Source organism: Cavia porcellus, unplaced genomic scaffold, assembly GCF_034190915.1.
Source record: "Cavia porcellus strain 051 isolate PalLab524CR breed Dunkin Hartley unplaced genomic scaffold, mCavPor4.1 scaffold_96, whole genome shotgun sequence".
Lineage (NCBI taxonomy): Eukaryota > Metazoa > Chordata > Mammalia > Rodentia > Caviidae > Cavia > Cavia porcellus.
Window position 1 is genome coordinate 936,144 of NW_026947579.1, and position 11,528 is coordinate 947,671.

Sequence of the window (11,528 nt, forward strand, 5' to 3'; positions counted from 1 at the left end):
TTGCCACTGCATGTTTGCTGACCTCCCCATGATGACCATCCTGTGGTGCTTTTCTCCATCCTATATTGCCACTCAATGCCTACCTAATTCAGGCCCTCCGATTCACACCGCCCCGTGATGTTGTTCTCACTCCAACTAGTAAATGACCTGTTAGAAACCCTTACAATGCGCACTACCCCGCGATGTTTTTCAGAAACCTATACTACATTGCCACTGAATGTTTCCTGACCTCCCCATGCTGACCATGCCGTGGTGCTTTTCTCCATCCTACATTGCCAATAACTGCCTATCCTGATTCAGGCCTTCCGATTCACACTAACATGTGATGTATTTCTCACTCCTACTAGTGAATGGCCTGCTAGAAACCCTAACAATGCACACCACCCCGCGAGGTTTTTCAGGAAACTATCCTACATTGCCACTGCATGTTTCCTGACCTCCGCATGCTGACCACACCGTGGTGCTTTTCTCAATTTTACATTGCCACTTGCTGACTATTCTTATTCAGTCCCTCCAATTCACACCACCCCATGATGTTTTTCTCACTTCTACTAGTGAATGGACTGTTAGAAAGCCTTACACTCCCGACCACCCGGTGATGTTTTTCAGAAACCTATCCTACACTGCCAATTCATGTTTCCTGACCTCCCCATGCTGACCACCCCATGGTGCTTTTCTCCATCCTACATTGCAACTCACAGCCTATGCTAATTCAGAACATCTGAAGCACACCACCCCGTGATGTTGTTCTCACTCCAACTAGTGAATGGCCTGTTAGAAACCCTTACAATGCGCAATACCCCGCGATGTTTTTCAGGAACCTATCCTACATTGCCACTGCATGTTTCCTGACCTCCCCATGCTTACCAACCCGTGGTGCTTTTCTCCATCCTACATTGCCTCTCACTGACCATCCTGATTCAGGGCTTCCGATTCACACCACCCCGTGTTGTATTTCTCACTCCTACCAGTGAATGGCCTGTTAGAAACCCTTACAATCCGCCTCACCCCACGATGTTTTTCAGAAACCTATCCTACATTGCACTGCATTTTTCCAGACCTCCCCATCCTGACCACCCCGTGGTGATTTTCTCCATCCTACGTTGAAACTCACTGCCTATCCTGATTCAGGCCCTCCGACTTGCACTACGCCGTGAAGTTTTTCCTCACTCCTAATACTGAAAGGCCTGTTAGAAATCCTTACAATGCGCACCAACTCGCGATGTTTTTCAGAAGACTATCCCACATTGCCACTACATGTTTCCTGACCTCACGATCCTGACCACCCCGTGGAGCTTTTCTCCATCCTACATTGCCACTCACGACCTATCCTATTTCAGGCCCTCCGATTCACACCACTCCGTGATGGTTTTCTCACTACTGCTAGTTAATAGCCTGTTAGAAACCATTACAATGCGCCCCACCCCGCGATTTTTTTCAGAAACCTATCCTACATTGCCACTGCATGTTTCCTGGCTTCCCCTTCCTGACCACCCCGTGGTGCTTTTCTCCATCCTACATTGCCACTCACTGCCTAACCTGATTCAGGCCCTCCGATTCACACCACCCCGTGATGTTTTTTTCTCAATCCTACTAGTGAATGTACTGTTAGAAAGTCTTACAGTGCACACCACCAGGCGATATTTTTCAGAAAACTATCCTACATTGCCAATGCATGTTTCCTGATCTCCCCATGCTACCACCCCGTGGTGCTTTTCTCCATCCTACATTGCCACTCACTGTGTACCCTAATTCAGAACATCTGATTCACACCACCCCGTGATGTTTTTCTCACTCCTACTAGTGAATGGCCTGTTAGAAACACTTACAATGCGCACCACCCCGCTTTTTTTTTCAGAAACCTATCCTACATTGCCACTGCATGTTTGCTGACCTCCCCATGATGACCATCCTGTGGTGCTTTTCTCCATCCTACATTGCCACTCAATGCCTACCTAATTCAGGCCTTCCGATTCACAGCACCCCGTGATGTTGTTCTCACTCCAACTAGTGAATGGCCTGTTAGAAACCCTTACAATGCGCACTACCCCGCGATGTTTTTCAGAAACCTATACTACATTGCCACTGAATGTTTCCTGACGTCCCCATGCTGACCATGCCGTGGTGCTTTTCTCCATCCTACATTGCCAATCACTGCCTATCCTGATTCAGGCCTTCCGATTCACACCAACATGTGATGTATTTCTCACTCCTACTAGTGAATGGCCTGCTAGAAACCCTAACAATGCATACCACCCCGCGAGGTTTTTCAGGAACCTATCCTACATTGCCACTGCATGTTTCCTGACCTCCGCATGCTGACCACACCGTGGTGCTTTTCTCAATTTTACATTGCCACTCGCTGACTATTCTTATTCAGGCCCTCCGATTCACACCACCCCATGATGTTTTTCTCACTTCTACTAGAGAATGGCCTGTTAGAAAGCCTTACACACCCGACCACCCGGTGATGTTTTTCAGAAACCTATCCTACACTGCCAAGGCATGATTCCTGACCTCCCCATGCTGACCACCCCATGGTGCTTTTCTCCATCCTACATTGCAACTCACAGCCTATGCTAATTCAGAACATCTGAAGCACACCACCCCGTGATGTTGTTCTCACTCCAACTAGTGAATGGCCTGTTAGAAACCCTTACAATGCGCACTACCCCGCGATGTTTTTCAGGAACCTATCCTACATTGCCACTGCATGTTTCCTGACCTCCCCATGCTTACCAACCCGTCGTGCTTTTCTCCATCCTACATTGCCTCTCACTGACCATCCTGATTCAGGGCTTCCGATTCACACCACCTCGTGTTGTATTTCTCACTCCTACTAGTGAATGGCCTGTTAGAAACCCTTACAATCCGCCTAACCCCACGATGTTTTTTAGAAACCTATCCTACATTGCCACTGCATTTTTCCAGACCTCCCCATCCTGACCACCCCGTGGTGCTTTTCTCCATCCTACGTTGCAACTCACTGCCTATCCTGATTCAGGCCCTCCGATTCACACCACCTCGTGATGTTTTTCTCTCTCCTACTAGTGAAAGGCCTGTTACAAAGATTTACAATGCGCACCATCAGGCGATGTTTTTCAGAAACGTATCCCACATTGCCAATGCATGTTTCCTGACCTCCCCATGCTGACCACCCCGTGATGCTTTTCTCCATCCTACATTGCACTGACTGCCTATCCTAATTCAGAACATCTGATTCACACCACCCCGTGATGTTTTTCTCACTCCTATTAGTGAATCGCCTGTTAGACACCCTTAAAATGCGCGATACAGAGTGACGTTTTTCAGAAAACTACCTACATTGCCACTGCATGTTTCCTGACATCCCTGTGCTGACCACCCCGTGCTGCTTTTCTCCATCCTACATTGCCACTCACTGCCTATGCTAAATCAGGCCCTCCGATTCACACCACCCCGTGATGTTTTTCTCACTCCAACTAGTGAATGGCTTGTTAGAAACCAATACAATGCACACCACCCTGCTTTTTCTTTCAGAAACCTATCCTACATTGCCACTGCATGTTTCCTGACTTCCCCATGCTGACCACCCTGTGGTGCTTTTCTCCATCCTACATAGCCAATTAATGCCTATCCTATTTGAGGCCCTCCGAATCACACCACCCCTAGAAGTTGTTCTCACTCCAACTAGTGAATGGCCTGTTAGAAACCCTTACAATGCGCACTACCCCGCGATGTTTTTCAGAAACCTATCCTACATTGCCAATGCATTTTTCCAGACCTCCCCATCCTGACCACCCCGTGGTGCTTTTCTCCATCCTACGTTGCCACTCACTGCCTATCCTGATTCAGGCCCTCCGATTCACACCACCTCGTGATGTTTTTCTCACTCCTACTAGTGAATGGCCTGTTAGAATCCCTTTCAATTATCACCACCCGCGATGTTTTTCAGAAACCTATCCCACTTTGCCACTGCATGTAATCTGACCTCCCCATGGTTACCACTCGGTGGTGCTTTTCTCCATCCTACATTGCCACTCACTGCCTATCCTTATTCAGGCCCTCCGATTTGCACTACGCCGTGAAGTTTTTCCTCACTCCTAATACTGAAAGGCCTGTTTGAAATCCTTACAATGCGCACCAACTCGCGATATTTTTCAGAAAACTATCCCACATTGCCACTACATGTTTCCTGACCTCCCCATCCTGACCACCCCGTGTAGCTTTTCTCCATTCTGCATTGCCACTCACTGCCTATCCTGATTCAGGCCCTCCGATTCAGACCACCCCGTGATGTTTTTCTCACTCCTACTAGTGAATGGCCTGTTAGAAAGCCTTACAATGTGCACCACCTGGCGATGTTTTTCAGAAACCTATCCTACATTAGCAATGCATGTTTCCTTACCTCCCCTTGCTGACCCCCCGTGGTGCTTTTCTCCATTTTACATTTCCATTCACTGCCTGTCCTAATTCTGGCCCACCGATTGACACCACCTCGTGATGTTTTTCTCTCTCCTACTAGTGAAAGGCCTGTTACAAAGATTTACAATGCGCACCATCAGGCGATGTTTTTCAGAAACGTATCCCACATTGCCAATGCATGTTTCCTGACCTCCCCATGCTGACCACCCCGTGATGCTTTTCTCCATCCTACATTGCACTGACTGCCTATCCTAATTCAGAACATCTGATTCACACCACCCCGTGATGTTTTTCTCACTCCTATTAGTGAATCGCCTGTTAGACACCCTTAAAATGCGCGATACAGAGTGACGTTTTTCAGAAAACTACCTACATTGCCACTGCATGTTTCCTGACATCCCTGTGCTGACCACCCCGTGCTGCTTTTCTCCATCCTACATTGCCACTCACTGCCTATGCTAAATCAGGCCCTCCGATTCACACCACCCCGTGATGTTTTTCTCACTCCAACTAGTGAATGGCTTGTTAGAAACCAATACAATGCACACCACCCTGCTTTTTCTTTCAGAAACCTATCCTACATTGCCACTGCATGTTTCCTGACTTCCCCATGCTGACCACCCTGTGGTGCTTTTCTCCATCCTACATAGCCAATCAATGCCTATCCTATTTGAGGCCCTCCGAATCACACCACCCCTTGAAGTTGTTCTCACTCCAACTAGTGAATGGCCTGTTAGAAACCCTTACAATGCGCACTACCCCGCGATGTTTTTCAGAAACCTATCCTACATTGCCAATGCATTTTTCCAGACCTCCCCATCCTGACCACCCCGTGGTGCTTTTCTCCATCCTACGTTGCCACTCACTGCCTATCCTGATTCAGGCCCTCCGATTCACACCACCTCGTGATGTTTTTCTCACTCCTACTAGTGAATGGCCTGTTAGAAACCCTTTCAATTATCACCACCCGCGATGTTTTTCAGAAACCTATCCCACTTTGCCACTGCATGTAATCTGACCTCCCCATGGTTACCACTCCGTGGTGCTTTTCTCCATCCTACATTGCCACTCACTGCCTATCCTTATTCAGGCCCTCCGATTTGCACTACGCCGTGAAGTTTTTCCTCACTCCTAATACTGAAAGGCCTGTTTGAAATCTTTACAATGCGCACCAACTCGCGATGTTTTTCAGAAAACTATCCCACATTGCCACTACATGTTTCCTGACCTCCCCATCCTGACCACCCCGTGTAGCTTTTCTCCATCCTACATTGCCACTCACGGCCTATCCTGATTCAGGCCCTCCGATTCAGACCACCCCGTGATGTTTTTCTCACTCCTACTAGTGAATGGCCTGTTAGAAAGCCTTACAATGTGCACCACCTGGCGATGTTTTTCAGAAACCTATCCTACATTAGCAATGCATGTTTCCTTACCTCCCCTTGCTGACCCCCCGTGGTGCTTTTCTCCATTTTACATTTCCATTCACTGCCTGTCCTAATTCTGGCCCACCGATTAACACCACCACGTGATGTTTTTCTCTCTCCTACTAGTGAAAGGCCTGTTACAAAGATTTACAATGCGCACCATCGCGATGTTTTTCAGAAACGTATCCCACAATGCCAATGCATGTTTCCTGACCTCCCCATGCTGACCAACCCGTGATGCTTTTCTCCATCCTACATTGCCACTGACTGCCTATCCTAATTCAGAACATCTGATTCACACCACCCCGTGATGTTTTTCTCACTCCTATTAGTGAATCGCCTGTTAGACAACCTTAAAATGCGCGATACAGAGTGACGTTTTTCAGAAAACTATCCTACATTGCCACTGCATGTTTCCTGACATCCCTGGGCTGACCACCCCGTGCTGCTTTTCTCCATCCTACATTGCCACTCACTGCCTATCCTAAATCAGGCCCTCCGATTCACACCACCCCGTGATGTTTTTCTCACTCCAACTAGTGAATGGCTTGTTAGAAACCAATTCAATGCACACCACCCTGCTTTTTCTTTCAGAAACCTATCCTACATTGCCACTGCATGTTTCCTGACCTCCCCATGCTGACCACCCTGTGATGCTTTTCTCCATCCTACATAGCCAATCAATGCTTATCCTATTTGAGGCCCTCCGAATCACACCACCCCTTGAAGTTGTTCTCACTCCAACTAGTGAATGGCCTGTTAGAAACCCTTACAATGCGCACTACCCCGCGATGTTTATCAGAAACCTATACTACATTGCCACTGAATGTTTCCTGACCTCCCCATGCTGACCATGCCATGGTGCTTTTCTCCATCCTACATTGCCAATCACTGCCTATCCTGATTCAGGCCTTCCGATTCACACCAACATGTGATGTATTTCTCACTCCTACTAGTGAATGGCCTGCTAGAAAACCTAACAATGCACACCACCCCGTGAGGTTTTTCAGGAACCTATCCTACATTGCCACTGCATGTTTCCTGACCTCCGCATGCTGACCACACCGTGGTGCTTTTCTCAAATTTACATTGCCATTCACTGACTATTCTAATTCAGGCCCTCCGATTCACACCACCCCATGAGGTTTTTCTCACTTCTACTAGTGAATTGACTGTTAGAAAGCCTTACACTGCCGACCACCCGGTGATGTTTTTCAGAAACCTATCCTACACTGCCAAGGCATGTTTCCTGACCTCCCCATGCTGACCACCCCATGGTGCTTTTCTCCATCCTACATTGCAACTCACAGCCTATGCTAATTCAGCACATCTGAAGCACACCACCCCGTGATGTTGTTCTCACTCCAACTAGTGAATGGCCTGTTAGAAACCCTTACAATGCGCACTACCCCGCGATGTTTTTCAGGAACCTATGCTACATTGCCACTGCATGTTTCCTGACCTCCCCATGCTTACCAACCCGTGGTGCTTTTCTCCATCCTACATTGCCTCTCACAGACCATTCTGATTCAGGGCTTCTGATTCACACCACCCCGTGTTGTATTTCTCACTCCTACTAGTGAATGGCCTGTTAGAAACCCTTACAATCCGCCTCACCCCACGATGTTTTTCAGAAACCTATCCTTCTTTGCCACTGCATTTTTCCAGACCTCCCCATCCTGACCACCCCGTGGTGCTTTTCTCCATCCTACATTGCCACTCACTGCCTATCCTGATTCAGGTCCTCCGATTCGCACCACCTCGTGATGTTTTTCTCACTCCTACTAGTGAATGGCCTGTTAGAAACCCATACAATGCGCACCACCCTGCGATGTTCATCAGAAACCTATTCTACATTGCCAATGCATGTTTCCTTGCCTCCTCATGCTGACAAACCGGGGTGCAATTCTCCATCCTACATTGCCACTCACAGCCTATCCTAATTCAGGCCCTCCGATTCACACCACCACGTGATGTTTTTTTCACTCCTCCTTGTCAGTGGCTTGTTAGAAATCTTTCCAATGCGCAACACTCCACAGTGTTTTTCAGAAACCTATCCTACATTGCCACTGCATGTTCCCTGACCTCCCCATGCTGACCACCCCGCGGTGCTTTTCTCCATCATACATTGCCACTCACTGCCTATCCTAATTCAGACCCTCCGATTCACACCACCCCGTGATGTTTTTCTCACTCCTGCTAGTGCATGTAATGTAACACACACCCATACAATGCGCACCACCCCGTGATGTTTTTCTCACTTCTACTAGTGAATGTAATGTAACACACACCCATACAATGCGCACCACCCCGTGATGTTTTTCTCTCTCCTACTAGTGAATGTAATGTGACACACACCCATACAATGCGCACCACCCCGTGATGTTTTTCTCACTCCTACTAGTGAATGGCCTGTTAGAAAGCCTTACAATGTGCACCACCTGGAGATGTTTTTCAGAAACCTATCCTACATTAGCAATGCATGTTTCCTTACCTCCCCTTGATGACCCCCCGTGGTGCTTTTCTCCATTTTACATTTCCATTCACTGCCTGTCCTAATTCTGCCCCACCGATTAACAACACCCCGTGATGTTTTTCTCACTCCTACTAGTGAAAGGCCTGTTACAAATATTTACAATGCGCCCCATCTGGCGATGTTTTTCAGAAACGTATCCCACATTGCCAATGCATGTTTCCTGACCTCCCCATGCTGACCACCCCGTGATGCTTTTCTCCATCCTACATTGCCACTGACTGCCTATCCTAATTCAGAACATCTGATTCACACCACCCCGTGATGTTTTTCTCACTCCTACTAGTGAATCGCCTGTTAGCCACCCTTACAATGCGCGATACAGAGTGATGTTTTTCAGAAAACTATCCTACATTGCCACTGCATGTTACCTGACATCCCTGTGCTGACCACCCCGTGCTGCTTTTCTCCATTCTACATTGCCACTCCCTGCCTGTCCTAAATCAGGCCCTCCGATTCACACCACCCCGTGATGTTTTTCTCACTCCAACTAGTGAATGGCTTGTTAGAAACCAATACAATGCGCACCACCCTGATTTTTTTTTCAGAAACCTATCCTACATTGCCACTGCATGTTTCCTGACCTATCCATGCTGACCAGCCTGTGGTGCTTTTCTCCATCCTACATAGCCAATCAATACCTATCCTATTTCAGGCCCTCCGAATCACACCACCCCTTGAAGTTGTTCTCACTCCTACTAGTGAATGGCCTCTTAGAAACCCATACAATGCGCACCAACCTGCGATGTTTATCAGAAACCTATTCTACATTGCCAATGCATGTTTCCTTGCCTCCCCATGCTGATAAACCGGGGTGCAATTCTCCATCCTACATTGCCTCTCACAGCCTATCCTATTTCAGGCCCTCCGATTCACACCACCCCGTGATGTTTTTCTCACTCCTGCTAGTCAATGGCCTGTTAGAAACCATTACAATGCGCCCCACCCCGCAGGTTTTTTCAGAAACCTATCCTGCATTGCCAATGCATGTTTCCTGACTTCCCCTTACTGACCACTCCGAGGTGCTTTTCTCCATCCTACATTGCAACTAGCTGCCTAACCTGATTCAGGCCCTCGGATTCACGCCACCCCGTGATGTTTTTCTCACTCCTACTAGTTAATGTACTGTTAGAAAGCCTTACAGTGCACACCACCTGGAGATGTTTTTCAGAAATCTATCCTACATTGCCAATGCATGTGTCCTGACCTCCCCATGCTGACCAACCCGTGGTGCTTTTCTCCATCCTACATTGCCACTCACTGTGAATCCTAATTCAGAACATCTGATTCCCACCACCCCGTGATGTTTTTCTCACTCCTACTAGTGAATCGCCTGATAGACACCCTTACAATGAGCGATACAGAGTGATGTTTTTAAGAAAACTATCCTACATTGCCACTGCATATTTCCTGACATCCCTGTGCTGACCACCCCGTGCTGCTTTTCTCCATTCTACATTGCCACTCACTGCCTGTCCTAAATCAGGCCCTCCGATTCACACCACCCCGTGATGTTTTTCTCACTCCAACTAGTGAATGGCTTGTTAGAATCCAATACAATGCGCACCACCCTGCTTTTTTTTTTCAGAAACCTATCCTACATTGCCACTGCATGTTTCCTGACCTCCCCATGCTGACCACCCTGTGGTGCTTTTCTCCATCCTACATAGCCAATCAATGCCTATCCTATTTCAGGCCCTCCGAATCACACCACCCCTTGAAGTTGTTCTCACTCCTACTAGTGAATGGCCTGTTAGAAACCCATACAATGCGCACCAACCTGCGATGTTTATCAGAAACCTATTCTACATTGCCAATGCATGTTTCCTTGCCTCCCCATGCTGACAAACCGGGGTGCAATTCTCCATCCTACATTGCCACTCACAGCGTATCCTAATTCAGGCCCTCCGATTCACACCACCACGTGATGTTTTTTTCACTCCTCCTTGTCAGTGGCTTGTTAGAAAGCCTTCCAATGTGCACCACTCCACAGTGTTTTTCAGAAACCTATCCTACATTGCCACTGCATATTTCCTGACCTCCCCATGTTGACCACCCCGTCTTGCTTTTCTCCATTCTTCATTGCCACTCACTGCCTATCCTATTTCAGGCCCTCCGATTCACACCACCCCGTGATGTTTTTCTCACTCCTACTAGTGAATGTACTGTTAGAAAGCCTTACAGTGCACACCACCTGGAGATGTTTTTCAGAAATCTATCCTACATTGCCAATGCATGTTTCCTGACCTCCCCATGCTGACCACCCCGTGGTGCTTTTCTCCATCCTACATTGCCACTCACTGTGAATCCTAATTCAGAACATCTGATTCACACCACCCTGTGATGTTGTTCTCACTCCTACTAGTGAATGGCCTGTTAGAAACCCTTACAATGCGCACCACCCCGCGATGTTTTTCAGAAACCTATACTACATTGCCACTGAATGTTTCCTGACCTCCCCATGCTGACCATGCCGTGGTGCTTTTCTCCATCCTATATTGCCACTCACTGCCTATCCTGATTCAGGCCTTCCGATTCACAGCAACATGTGATGTATTTCTCACTCCTACTAGTGAATGGCCTGCTAGAAACCCTAACAATGCGCACCACCCCGTGTGGTTTTGAAGGAACCTATCCTACATTGCCACTGCATGCTTCCTGACCTCCGCATGCTGACCACACCGTGGTGCTTTTCTCAATTTTACATTGCCACTCACTGCCTATTCTAATTCAGGCCCTCCGATTCACACCACCCCATGATGTTTTTCTCACTCCTACTAGTGAATGGCCTGTTAGAAAGCCTTACACTGCAGACAACCCGGCGATGTTTTTCTGAAACCTATCCTACATTGCCAATGCATGTTTCCTGACCTCCCCATTCTGACCACCCCATGGTGCTTTTCTTCATCCTACATTGCCACTCACAGCCTATGCTAATTCAGAACATCTGAATCACACAACCCCGTGATGTTTTTCTCACTCCTACTAGTGAATGGCCTGGTAGAAACCCTTACAATGTTCACCACCCCATGATGTTTTTCAGGAACCTATACTACATTGCCACTGCATATTTCCTGACCTCCCCATGCTCACCAACCAGTGCTGCTTTTCTCCATCCTACGTTGCCACTCACTGACCATCCTGATTCAGGGCTTCCGATTCAC